The following is a 15,003-nucleotide window of genomic DNA, read 5'->3' on the forward strand; positions in this document are numbered from 1 at the left end:
AGTAGGACACTCGATATCTCAATTGAGGTTTCAAGTTCTTGAGAGTATCCCTCCACTGAGACGGGGTGGCAATAGAGTCGCGAAACTGAAAGAAAGAGAATCCTTTTGGATTTTCACACTCCAAACTCTCCATCCCCTGGGTATGAATAGGGAGTATGAGGTACTTCCCTACTGAAATTCAGCTTTAGATTTATTCTTGTGTTGTATCATAGTATAATCATGTTTCTATTTTTTTCTAGATGCCTTCTTGATTCGAATATTATTCAACTTGATCTGTTTCCTTACTTGAGAACACGTTTTCTATACTATATGTTGCTATATATAATATGTGTATAATCATTGTTGATAAGGATTATATTATAACAATATTTTGATGTCGTTCCCTTCCTTTTTCTTCAGTCTGATTGGTTTCCTTAATAGATTTTCTCTATTTTCTTTCTTTTCGCATTTCTCTAGCCTGGGTCTTCCAGTACACTGGTTTATGGGTGTCGTTTCCCCCTTTTTTTTCTTCTCCTTTGGACCAGGTGGGTTCTTAGTATATAAGTCAGATTTATTGTGCTTTAGTATTATTTATTCAGCTTATGTTTGTTAGTACCGTACTCTGGTATTCCCCAGACATCACTTTTTCTTACAGATTATTCTGGTTAGTTACCGCTCACTACACTAGGGGGCGCCTGTCACAAGGCTGATTAATTATCTGTAGTAAATTCATTGAATCATGTTGTACCTACAGCAGTTCCCCCTGCTATCTTCTGCGCATGTGCTAGCTTTCACTTTCACATTTACTTCATACATAGCACTTGCTATGACTGGAAGTGACGTATCAGCGTTCACTGCATTTATATCCACTTTACGGCACCTCTTTCACTCCTGGCTCACACACACACCGGTCTCCTGAGGACGGACATGCATTAAGGTATTTATACTTCTACCTTGTATCTTCTACTGCCACTCAGTCCCCCTGGTATTAGAGCGATGTTCTGGTTTGTTGTAAATAGGATTGGCTGATTCCCCTTAGACTGCCTGTTCACTTATCCAGGATTCAGGTATTTTGTGAACTACAGTGTATGGTATTTACCCTGGCGTTTTTTCATAGGTTATAGCTACTCACTGACTGCACGTGGCTCTTTTGTTTCTGTTTCTTTTTCTTTTTTTCTTGTTATCTGAAGCCTCCATGATGTCCATATGGTTTATTGCTGCTGGGTTCACCCATATATCTCTCTCATATTCCTTTATCTACTCACTTATTTCTGGTGATTTTTTTCCTTAGGATTTTTCACTATCATGTGGTATGACCTGATTAGATACACAGATAATGAGATGAATTGTCCTGTATACTATATCATTTAATGTATGATTATATGTTGTTTATTGTTTATCATAGACTTCCGTGAAAAAGGCTTTAAATTAGCCGAAACGTTGGAAATAATCTGTTTATTAAGACCGGTAGTGAATAAATCCACTTTTTCAAACATAAACATTTGTCTGTTTTTGAGTGCCAGAGGTTGTATAAAAATATATATTTAGTTTCTTTTTCCTCTGAGCACCGCCCTATTATATGGAGTGCGCCCCTCCTGCTCTAAATATATTGTGATTTTTTGAGAGGGCAGCACCTTGGAATTTTTTCTATAATGGCATTTAGCACACTTTCATATGGCCAAGTGGAGGCGGATGAAATTATTTCTCGTGTTAATATTCCTGGGGAGTTTTTACACACTCCGGTTGAAGAGATTCGCACTAGAGATTGGGAACGTGAACTCAAGAAGAAAACAGCACTTGAATTACACTATGTGACTTTGGCAGAATATCATAAGGTGAAGCGCATACCTCGGGGATTACGCGTTTCTCTACGCCCGACCCTATTTTCAGAGAAACCAGATTTTTGTTCTAAGTTTGAAGGTATTCTCAATAAATGCTCCATGGATATTATGATTTTAACCATAGAATATCTTCAGAAAGAGATTTCTGAGATAGAGAAGCAATTGGAGGTTACTCACCAACAACTGCGTGATACACTTTCTACTGAGAAATTTGATGGTATGAAACAAAAAATTGAGAAAACTATTGAGGACTTCAGAAATCAACTACAGGACAGGAAACGTTTAAGTTTTTACGAGATACAGAAGACTACCATCGCAAAACTGTATACAGATGGCGTGATAACAACACCCAGAGGGATCGTCGACAATTTAGACGTGGATATTCCACTGCCTCCTCCAGCTCCGATAATGACTCTAACCCTCGTGATACCTTTCCTTTTTTAGAGCAAAGGCGAGGTCGGTCCAACAGAGGCCGACGAGGAGGGGCTCCGGAACCCGTCGACGTCAACTCCAGAATCAGAACTCGGTCTCAGGTAGGGACCAATTGGTCTATAACATCTCCTCATACAATCTTTCACCATCTGAACTAACTGTTCTACAAAAGGGACTTTCCTTCTGTCCCACTCCATCATTCAATGAGTTCCAACTTTATCAGGAACTTCAACGTTTCTTCAGAAATCTTAGATTGAAAGTACATTTTTCTACGGCTGAAACCAGTGACCGCAGTTCGAATTTTACCTCTGATATAACACAAAGTGCATTCAGTCTCAGTGATCTTAATTTGTCTGTACCCAGTAACTATAATCCGCCTAAATCAAACCACCCGGTGGAGACATACATCTCGCTGGTAACACAGGACATTCAGAATAAATGTACTCTAATTGGTCAGGGTCTTATTCCCATTAAGAGAAATTGCACCCCCCTTGAAAAGAGAGCCTTGGACAGTCTGAAGAACAATAAGTCTATCACCATTAAACCGGCTGACAAGGGGGGTGCGATTGTTGTTATGGACACTTCGTACTATAATACTATGGTTTTTCAACATTTGAATGATCACATGACCTATTTACCTGTGGATAGAGATCCTACTTCAGAGATCTCCCGACAGATCCAACAGTTGATTAAACTGTACAAGGAACAAAACGTCATTGACTCTAAACTTGGTGAATTTATGTATAATATGCATCCGGTAATTCCGGTTTTCTATGTGTTACCGAAAATTCACAAACATTTAACACGTCCTCCAGGAAGACCTATTGTAGCGTCCACTGACTCTTTATTGTCACCAATAGCTAGAACAATTGAAAAAATTCTAACCCCTCTATTGACACACATTGCCTCCTTTATTAAAGACACTACTGACTTTTTGCAGTATCTTAAGTCAATGGGTACCTTACCTCAGGGATGTTTACTCGTCACCATGGACGTGAATAATTTGTACACTAGTATTGATCACACTAGAGGTCTACATGCTATTCAATGGTTTCTGGATACATATACCGACTTTTCTGTGAGACAAAAGGAATTTTGTTTGACTATGTTAGATCTGGTTTTATCCAAGAATTTTTTTATGTTTGCCGATCAGTTTTTTCTCCAGAAGGTCGAGACCGCTATGGGGTCGAATGTCGCGCCTCCATATGCAAACATCTTTATGGCATTTTTTGAAGAAAAATTTGTTTACATCCATCATTTATATATTGAACACGTAGTATGTTGGAAAAGATTTATAGATGATGTTTTCTTGATATGGAGGGGCGACGAGTCATCCCTTACACAATTCTTTCAGGATCTAAATTGTTTGATACCCAAGTTGACATTTACTATGGTGAAAGATCCCCAGAAAGTGAGTTTTTTGGATACACTAGTGAGTTTGAAGGAGGATGGGACACTAGACATTGATTTATATATAAAAACCACTGATAGAAATAGTCTATTGGAGTTTTCAAGTTGTCACCCAAGTCATGTAAAGAGATCTTTACCAAAGTCACAAATTGAACGCATTAGACGCATTGTCACCAGACCTGATGTGTTGCAACAACGTATTCATGAGATGCAAACAAAATTTAGGGCACGGGGTTACCCCCCCTCGGTTCTTAATAGAGCCACGGATCAACCGGATATACGTCCCCAAAAGACGAAGAGAGTGGCCTGTGTAACCACCTATCACCCTTACACGAATTTTTTGAAAGGCCCCATTTTGGAACATTGGCCATTACTTCATAAAGCCTATCCCACTATCTCTGAATTTAGGATACCACCCCTATTATGTTATAAGAAGCCACAAAATATTAGGAACATTTTAGTGAAAGCAGATGTGGGCAGTGATAGGAGGGATTTGAGGCAAGCCACACTTATGACACAGAGAAGGGGTACATTTCCGTGTCTACATTGTTCACAGTGTTCCAACGTTACCAAAGGAGAAACCTTCTCACATCCACGATCAGGAAAATTATTTCCCATAAAAGGTTTTTTTACATGCGACTCTACTCATGTCGTTTACTTGATCAAATGTCCTTGCGGTCTCGGATATGTTGGAGAGACTACCCAACATATCCGAGACCGCATCTCTAAACATAAGTCTACTATTCGATGTGGTCGTACATTACTACCGATTCCCGCACACTTTATATCAGTAGGACACTCGATATCTCAATTGAGGTTTCAAGTTCTTGAGAGTATCCCTCCACTGAGACGGGGTGGCAATAGAGTCGCGAAACTGAAAGAAAGAGAATCCTTTTGGATTTTCACACTCCAAACTCTCCATCCCCTGGGTATGAATAGGGAGTATGAGGTACTTCCCTACTGAAATTCAGCTTTAGATTTATTCTTGTGTTGTATCATAGTATAATCATGTTTCTATTTTTTTCTAGATGCCTTCTTGATTCGAATATTATTCAACTTGATCTGTTTCCTTACTTGAGAACACGTTTTCTATACTATATGTTGCTATATATAATATGTGTATAATCATTGTTGATAAGGATTATATTATAACAATATTTTGATGTCGTTCCCTTCCTTTTTCTTCAGTCTGATTGGTTTCCTTAATAGATTTTCTCTATTTTCTTTCTTTTCGCATTTCTCTAGCCTGGGTCTTCCAGTACACTGGTTTATGGGTGTCGTTTCCCCCTTTTTTTTCTTCTCCTTTGGACCAGGTGGGTTCTTAGTATATAAGTCAGATTTATTGTGCTTTAGTATTATTTATTCAGCTTATGTTTGTTAGTACCGTACTCTGGTATTCCCCAGACATCACTTTTTCTTACAGATTATTCTGGTTAGTTACCGCTCACTACACTAGGGGGCGCCTGTCACAAGGCTGATTAATTATCTGTAGTAAATTCATTGAATCATGTTGTACCTACAGCAGTTCCCCCTGCTATCTTCTGCGCATGCAGGCTCGGACTGGCCCACCGGGGAATCGGTGGATCCCCCGGTGGGCCCAGGCACTGACACCTGCTGGCAGGGCCCCCACTGCTCCAGGGGCCCCCACTGCTCCGGGGGCCCCCCTGGCCGCCCCCCACCCACCCTCCTTGAAGACGATACTCACCCTGCTCCAGCGATGGTCTCGGCGTCTGCTCTGCACTGCATCTTCTTCCTGCTTGTGCGGTCACGTGGTACCGCTTCATTAAGGCCATGAATATGCGCATATTCATGACTTTAATCAGTATCACATGACCGCACAAGCACAAGCAGGAAGAAGATGCAGTGCAGAGCAGACGCCGAGACCATCGCTGGAGCAGGCAGCAGGGTGAGTATCGTCTTCAAGGAGGGTGGGAGGGTGGCGGCCGGGGGGCCCCCAGAGCGGCCCCCGGAGCAGTGGGGGACACTGGAGGGGGGGGGGGGGCAGAATGCTGGACACCCACTGGGGGCAGATTGCTGGAGACACACTGGGACAGAACGCTGGACAGACTGGGGGCAGAACGCTGGACAGACTGGGGGCAGAACGCTGGACAGACTGGGGGCAGAACGCTGGACAGACTGGGGGCAGAACCCTGGACAGACTGGGGGCAGAACGCTGGACAGACTGGGGGCAGAACGCTGGACAGACTGGGGGCAGAACGCTGGACAGACTGGGGGCAGAACGCTGGACAGACTGGGGGCAGAACGCTGGACAGACTGGGGGCAGAACGCTGGACAGACTGGGGGCAGATTGTTGGACACACGGGGGTAATATGCTGGACACACTGGGGCAGATTGCCGGACACACTGGGGCAGATTGCCGGACACACTGGGGCAGATTGCCAGACATACTGGGGCAGATTCCTGGACACACTGTCTGGGGGCAATGCTGGACATACTGGGACAGATTGCTGGACACTGGGGCAGATTGCCGGACATACTGGGGCAGATTGCTGGATACACTGTCTGGAGGCAATGCTGGACACACTGGGGCAGATTGCTGGACACTGGGGCAATATGCTGGACATACTGGGGCAGGTTGCTGGACACACTGGGGGTAATATGCTGGACACACTGGGGTAGATTGCTGGACACACTGAGGGCAGGACTGGAGGCATGGGCAGAATGTAGATACAGGGCATGATTGGAGACACGGGGCAGAATGAAAGACATGGGGCAGGATTGGATCATGGGGCAGGATGGATACGATGGAGACAGATGGGGCAGGATGGGGAGATCATATGGGGTAGAATGGATACTCATGAGGGCAGGATGCGAGAACATATGGCTGGAGCCAGGAATGAGATAAACGGGGCCAGGGTGGGGAATATTATTACCATAGGGGCTAATTAAGGGATATTATTACTGCAGTGATGTATTTATTTTATTTTTTGAGTATACTGTTTTAATTGGGGGGGCGGTCCTGTTACTGTGTAGAGTGACACTATGTCGCCTCTTTTTCTTCATGTGGTGTAATGCAGAAGTTGTGAAAAATTAAGTAATGTGTTCTGCAAGTGGAGCTCGAGATAACTGTGTTATTTCCTGCAGAAATGAGTCCTGGCTGGAAGAAATGATGGCGGTCTGTGCTGGATGAAAGATGAAGGACTTCACCTAGAGACGTCACTGGTGAGTCAGTGTTACCTATACACTGACACTATACACTGTATACTATATACAGAGCTCCTGTGTATAATGTCACCAGTGATCACTGTATTACCTATACACTATATACAGAGCTCCTGTGTATAATACCACCAGTGATCTCTGTATTACCTCTACACAGACACTGCATACTAAGTACAGATCTCCTGTGTATAATGTCACTTAGGCTGCCGTCACACATTCAGTATTTGGTCAGTATTTTACATCAGTATTTGTAATCACACGTAATTGCTCTATGTTTTTACAAAGACAAATCCCTTCAAAACGAAGGGTATATGTACCACCCAGCAAAACTTCCACATATAGTGGGATCTATGCAATAAAGCGATCTCCACTATGGTACTAATATAAAATAAATTTTATTGAACATAATGTTAAAAACACAAATAGGATAAAATTACTACATGTAAGAAAGGTACACAATCCAATAAAAGGGACTATACTGCCATGGGAGATTGCAAGATGGCTCAGGCTGAATGCAGTATATATACAATGAGAAATACCTATGCTATGATATGAGAGTCCATGGATGGAAAGCTGCCTCTATCAACGATACCTAGCTTAATAATATGGTGTCCTAAATCAGACCCCTCAAAAATATATGGCATATGCTAGAGGGACGCCGGGGTCATTGCAGCAGGCGAACAGTAAGGTAATATCCTTTTACTACCTCTAGCATATGCCATGTATTTTTGAGGGGTCTGATTTAGGACACCATATTATTAAGCTAGGTATCGCTGATAGAGGCAGCTTTCCATCCATGGACTCTCATATCATAGCATAGGTATTTCTCATTGTATATATACTGCATTCAGCCTGAGCCATCTTGCAATCTCCCATGGCAGTATAGTCCCTTTTATTGGATTGTGTACCTTTCTTACATGTAGTAATTTTATCCTATTTGTGTTTTTAACATTATGTTCAATAAAATTTATTTTATATTAGTACCATAGTGGAGATCGCTTTATTGCATAGATCCCACTATATGTGGAAATCAGTATTTGTAAGCCAAAACCAGGAGTGGGTGATAAATGCAGAAGTGGTGCACATGTTTCTATTATACTTTTCCTCAAATTGTTCCACTCCTGGTTTTGGCTTACAAATACTGATGTAAAATACTGACCAAATACTGCTAGTGTGACAGCAGCCTTATGGTGATAGTATTGTGGTTTTTTTTTGTTTTTTTTATTTCTGATCAGTATTGTAGTATTCAGTCACTATGTGGTGGTAATATGTGGTCTGGAAATGGTGTTGTGGTATTTGTCCCTTGTATGTGCTATTTGGTCACCAAGTGGTGGTAATATGTGGTGTTGACACGGTGCGGTGGTATTTGTCCCTTGTATGTAGTATTATTCGGTCACTATGTGGTCTGGTCATGGTGTGGTGGTATTTCTTCCTGTATGTGGTATTATTGGTCTTGGTATAGTGGATTGTGTTGTGTATGGCAGTCATTTGTTCTCTCTGATATTAATTAGGAGAAGATTCTTTATTTCCATTAGAGTTTTAATGCTTTGTACACAGCGGCGGAGATGCACTTACAGGGGTTTCCTGTTGAAAAAAGTAATCACCTCTCCACAGGATAAGTGATAACATATTGATTGGTGGGGGTCTGACTGCTTGGATCCACTCAGCAAAATGTGGAACTTTTCATCCCCATTAGACTGGAGTGGCATGTCCGACTAGATCACTGATCCATTCATTCCCTCAGTGGCTGCACTTGTTTTTTTCTGGAAGCCCCAAAGAGAATGAATGGAGCTGCGGTCAGAAATCCCACCTGCCGCTGCATTTTAAAATAGTGATAAAAGTGTCCTGTCAGGGATAAAACTTCCCCAGTTTCTAATGGTCGGATCTAAGCGATCACCTATCCTGTGGAGCCCATGGATCAGTGATAACTTGTTTTACCTAGAACCACATTAATGTAAACTACCGTAATTATACATCCCAGTTATTGGGGCACACGGTAGATGTGCAGCAGCCGCCGGTGTTTTACAGCCGATGCTCCACTATAATGACAGATATTTGCATATAGCTGTAGGGTGGGCCCCTAGAGTCCATTCCTCTGGTGGGCCCCAGACACCCCAGTCCGACGCTGTGCGCATGTGCTAGCTTTCACTTTCACATTTACTTCATACATAGCACTTGCTATGACTGGAAGTGACGTATCAGCGTTCACTGCATTTATATCCACTTTACGGCACCTCTTTCACTCCTGGCTCACACACACACCGGTCTCCTGAGGACGGACATGCATTAAGGTATTTATACTTCTATCTTGTATCTTCTACTGCCACTCAGTCCCCCTGGTATTAGAGCGATGTTCTGGTTTGTTGTAAATAGGATTGGCTGATTCCCCTTAGACTGCCTGTTCACTTATCCAGGATTCAGGTATTTTGTGAACTACAGTGTATGGTATTTACCCTGGCGTTTTTTCATAGGTTATAGCTACTCACTGACTGCACGTGGCTCTTTTGTTTCTGTTTCTTTTTCTTTTTTTCTTGTTATCTGAAGCCTCCATGATGTCCATATGGTTTATTGCTGCTGGGTTCACCCATATATCTCTCTCATATTCCTTTATCTACTCACTTATTTCTGGTGATTTTTTTCCTTAGGATTTTTCACTATCATGTGGTATGACCTGATTAGATACACAGATAATGAGATGAATTGTCCTGTATACTATATCATTTAATGTATGATTATATGTTGTTTATTGTTTATCATAGACTTCCGTGAAAAAGGCTTTAAATTAGCCGAAACGTTGGAAATAATCTGTTTATTAAGACCGGTAGTGAATAAATCCACTTTTTCAAACATAAACATTTGTCTGTTTTTGAGTGCCAGAGGTTGTATAAAAATATATATTTAGTTTCTTTTTCCTCTGAGCACCGCCCTATTATATGGAGTGCGCCCCTCCTGCTCTAAATATATTGTGATTTTTTGAGAGGGCAGCACCTTGGAATTTTTTCTATAATGGCATTTAGCACACTTTCATATGGCCAAGTGGAGGCGGATGAAATTATTTCTCGTGTTAATATTCCTGGGGAGTTTTTACACACTCCGGTTGAAGAGATTCGCACTAGAGATTGGGAACGTGAACTCAAGAAGAAAACAGCACTTGAATTACACTATGTGACTTTGGCAGAATATCATAAGGTGAAGCGCATACCTCGGGGATTACGCGTTTCTCTACGCCCGACCCTATTTTCAGAGAAACCAGATTTTTGTTCTAAGTTTGAAGGTATTCTCAATAAATGCTCCATGGATATTATGATTTTAACCATAGAATATCTTCAGAAAGAGATTTCTGAGATAGAGAAGCAATTGGAGGTTACTCACCAACAACTGCGTGATACACTTTCTACTGAGAAATTTGATGGTATGAAACAAAAAATTGAGAAAACTATTGAGGACTTCAGAAATCAACTACAGGACAGGAAACGTTTAAGTTTTTACGAGATACAGAAGACTACCATCGCAAAACTGTATACAGATGGCGTGATAACAACACCCAGAGGGATCGTCGACAATTTAGACGTGGATATTCCACTGCCTCCTCCAGCTCCGATAATGACTCTAACCCTCGTGATACCTTTCCTTTTTTAGAGCAAAGGCGAGGTCGGTCCAACAGAGGCCGACGAGGAGGGGCTCCGGAACCCGTCGACGTCAACTCCAGAATCAGAACTCGGTCTCAGGTAGGGACCAATTGGTCTATAACATCTCCTCATACAATCTTTCACCATCTGAACTAACTGTTCTACAAAAGGGACTTTCCTTCTGTCCCACTCCATCATTCAATGAGTTCCAACTTTATCAGGAACTTCAACGTTTCTTCAGAAATCTTAGATTGAAAGTACATTTTTCTACGGCTGAAACCAGTGACCGCAGTTCGAATTTTACCTCTGATATAACACAAAGTGCATTCAGTCTCAGTGATCTTAATTTGTCTGTACCCAGTAACTATAATCCGCCTAAATCAAACCACCCGGTGGAGACATACATCTCGCTGGTAACACAGGACATTCAGAATAAATGTACTCTAATTGGTCAGGGTCTTATTCCCATTAAGAGAAATTGCACCCCCCTTGAAAAGAGAGCCTTGGACAGTCTGAAGAACAATAAGTCTATCACCATTAAACCGGCTGACAAGGGGGGTGCGATTGTTGTTATGGACACTTCGTACTATAATACTATGGTTTTTCAACATTTGAATGATCACATGACCTATTTACCTGTGGATAGAGATCCTACTTCAGAGATCTCCCGACAGATCCAACAGTTGATTAAACTGTACAAGGAACAAAACGTCATTGACTCTAAACTTGGTGAATTTATGTATAATATGCATCCGGTAATTCCGGTTTTCTATGTGTTACCGAAAATTCACAAACATTTAACACGTCCTCCAGGAAGACCTATTGTAGCGTCCACTGACTCTTTATTGTCACCAATAGCTAGAACAATTGAAAAAATTCTAACCCCTCTATTGACACACATTGCCTCCTTTATTAAAGACACTACTGACTTTTTGCAGTATCTTAAGTCAATGGGTACCTTACCTCAGGGATGTTTACTCGTCACCATGGACGTGAATAATTTGTACACTAGTATTGATCACACTAGAGGTCTACATGCTATTCAATGGTTTCTGGATACATATACCGACTTTTCTGTGAGACAAAAGGAATTTTGTTTGACTATGTTAGATCTGGTTTTATCCAAGAATTTTTTTATGTTTGCCGATCAGTTTTTTCTCCAGAAGGTCGGGACCGCTATGGGGTCGAATGTCGCGCCTCCATATGCAAACATCTTTATGGCATTTTTTGAAGAAAAATTTGTTTACATCCATCATTTATATATTGAACACGTAGTATGTTGGAAAAGATTTATAGATGATGTTTTCTTGATATGGAGGGGCGACGAGTCATCCCTTACACAATTCTTTCAGGATCTAAATTGTTTGATACCCAAGTTGACATTTACTATGGTGAAAGATCCCCAGAAAGTGAGTTTTTTGGATACACAAGTGAGTTTGAAGGAGGATGGGACACTAGACATTGATTTATATATAAAAACCACTGATAGAAATAGTCTATTGGAGTTTTCAAGTTGTCACCCAAGTCATGTAAAGAGATCTTTACCAAAGTCACAAATTGAACGCATTAGACGCATTGTCACCAGACCTGATGTGTTGCAACAACGTATTCATGAGATGCAAACAAAATTTAGGGCACGGGGTTACCCCCCCTCGGTTCTTAATAGAGCCACGGATCAACCGGATATACGTCCCCAAAAGACGAAGAGAGTGGCCTGTGTAACCACCTATCACCCTTACACGAATTTTTTGAAAGGCCCCATTTTGGAACATTGGCCATTACTTCATAAAGCCTATCCCACTATCTCTGAATTTAGGATACCACCCCTATTATGTTATAAGAAGCCACAAAATATTAGGAACATTTTAGTGAAAGCAGATGTGGGCAGTGATAGGAGGGATTTGAGGCAAGCCACACTTATGACACAGAGAAGGGGTACATTTCCGTGTCTACATTGTTCACAGTGTTCCAACGTTACCAAAGGAGAAACCTTCTCACATCCACGATCAGGAAAATTATTTCCCATAAAAGGTTTTTTTACATGCGACTCTACTCATGTCGTTTACTTGATCAAATGTCCTTGCGGTCTCGGATATGTTGGAGAGACTACCCAACATATCCGAGACCGCATCTCTAAACATAAGTCTACTATTCGATGTGGTCGTACATTACTACCGATTCCCGCACACTTTATATCAGTAGGACACTCGATATCTCAATTGAGGTTTCAAGTTCTTGAGAGTATCCCTCCACTGAGACGGGGTGGCAATAGAAGTATAAGGATGGCTGACAGCACTCACTCATTTGGGCGCTCGTTCCATATCCAGGGAACCCTCCTGGGTAAAACTTCAGATTCTCACAAAGGAACAAAGGATATGTTGGAGAGACTACCCAACATATCCGAGACCGCATCTCTAAACATAAGTCTACTATTCGATGTGGTCGTACATTACTACCGATTCCCGCACACTTTATATCAGTAGGACACTCGATATCTCAATTGAGGTTTCAAGTTCTTGAGAGTATCCCTCCACTGAGACGGGGTGGCAATAGAGTCGCGAAACTGAAAGAAAGAGAATCCTTTTGGATTTTCACACTCCAAACTCTCCATCCCCTGGGTATGAATAGGGAGTATGAGGTACTTCCCTACTGAAATTCAGCTTTAGATTTATTCTTGTGTTGTATCATAGTATAATCATGTTTCTATTTTTTTCTAGATGCCTTCTTGATTCGAATATTATTCAACTTGATCTGTTTCCTTACTTGAGAACACGTTTTCTATACTATATGTTGCTATATATAATATGTGTATAATCATTGTTGATAAGGATTATATTATAACAATATTTTGATGTCGTTCCCTTCCTTTTTCTTCAGTCTGATTGGTTTCCTTAATAGATTTTCTCTATTTTCTTTCTTTTCGCATTTCTCTAGCCTGGGTCTTCCAGTACACTGGTTTATGGGTGTCGTTTCCCCCTTTTTTTTCTTCTCCTTTGGACCAGGTGGGTTCTTAGTATATAAGTCAGATTTACTGTGCTTTAGTATTATTTATTCAGCTTATGTTTGTTAGTACCGTACTCTGGTATTCCCCAGACATCACTTTTTCTTACAGATTATTCTGGTTAGTTACCGCTCACTACACTAGGGGGCGCCTGTCACAAGGCTGATTAATTATCTGTAGTAAATTCATTGAATCATGTTGTACCTACAGCAGTTCCCCCTGCTATCTTCTGCGCATGTGCTAGCTTTCACTTTCACATTTACTTCATACATAGCACTTGCTATGACTGGAAGTGACGTATCAGCGTTCACTGCATTTATATCCACTTTACGGCACCTCTTTCACTCCTGGCTCACACACACACCGGTCTCCTGAGGACGGACATGCATTAAGGTATTTATACTTCTATCTTGTATCTTCTACTGCCACTCAGTCCCCCTGGTATTAGAGCGATGTTCTGGTTTGTTGTAAATAGGATTGGCTGATTCCCCTTAGACTGCCTGTTCACTTATCCAGGATTCAGGTATTTTGTGAACTACAGTGTATGGTATTTACCCTGGCGTTTTTTCATAGGTTATAGCTACTCACTGACTGCACGTGGCTCTTTTGTTTCTGTTTCTTTTTCTTTTTTTCTTGTTATCTGAAGCCTCCATGATGTCCATATGGTTTATTGCTGCTGGGTTCACCCATATATCTCTCTCATATTCCTTTATCTACTCACTTATTTCTGGTGATTTTTTTCCTTAGGATTTTTCACTATCATGTGGTATGACCTGATTAGATACACAGATAATGAGATGAATTGTCCTGTATACTATATCATTTAATGTATGATTATATGTTGTTTATTGTTTATCATAGACTTCCGTGAAAAAGGCTTTAAATTAGCCGAAACGTTGGAAATAATCTGTTTATTAAGACCGGTAGTGAATAAATCCACTTTTTCAAACATAAACATTTGTCTGTTTTTGAGTGCCAGAGGTTGTATAAAAATATATATTTAGTTTCTTTTTCCTCTGAGCACCGCCCTATTATATGGAGTGCGCCCCTCCTGCTCTAAATATATCAGAGATAGAAATAACTTACAATTATTCTTAAAATTCTGAAACCTAGATCTATCTCCAGAAAACAACTCAGGAATGGGTATCTTTGGTTCTGACATAGGGCTATGAATAACAAAATCCTGAATACTTTGCACCCGTGCAGCAAGATGATCCACACTATAAGTCAGAGTCTGAACATCCATGTCTGCAGCTGAGCTCAAAACCACTCAGAGTTCAAGGGGATGAAAGAAGCTAGACAGACTGCAGCACAAAAAAAAAAAATGTACTCAGGTCTTCTTTTAATCCCACTTCTGCGATGCAAAAAACACTTTTGGGCCTGCTATACTGTTATGATCCTTAGTGGTTGAGGATCACAAATTACTCCAGCAAGGTGACTAAACATAGGACAAGCTCTAGGGAGGTGGAAAACTGGACTGACCGCAAAACTGAACCTATCCATCCACACTAGAGGCAGCCGGTGAACA

General features: G+C 41.2%; 2 long non-coding RNA genes across 2 annotated transcripts; both read left to right on the plus strand.

The window, feature by feature from the left end:
• The first annotated feature begins 820 nt into the window (after positions 1-820).
• LOC143773666 (uncharacterized) lies at positions 821-7,144 on the plus strand. Its single transcript, XR_013215291.1, has 4 exons — positions 821-916; positions 2,265-2,353; positions 4,908-4,975; positions 6,768-7,144. It is a non-coding gene; the product is annotated as an uncharacterized LOC143773666 (long non-coding RNA).
• A 1,896-nt stretch (positions 7,145-9,040) lies between these two features.
• On the plus strand, positions 9,041-13,596 carry LOC143773667 (uncharacterized). Its single transcript, XR_013215292.1, has 3 exons — positions 9,041-9,136; positions 10,485-10,573; positions 13,409-13,596. It is a non-coding gene; the product is annotated as an uncharacterized LOC143773667 (long non-coding RNA).
• The last annotated feature ends 1,407 nt before the right edge of the window (positions 13,597-15,003 follow it).

This window comes from Ranitomeya variabilis, chromosome 5 (assembly GCF_051348905.1).
Source record: "Ranitomeya variabilis isolate aRanVar5 chromosome 5, aRanVar5.hap1, whole genome shotgun sequence".
Lineage (NCBI taxonomy): Eukaryota > Metazoa > Chordata > Amphibia > Anura > Dendrobatidae > Ranitomeya > Ranitomeya variabilis.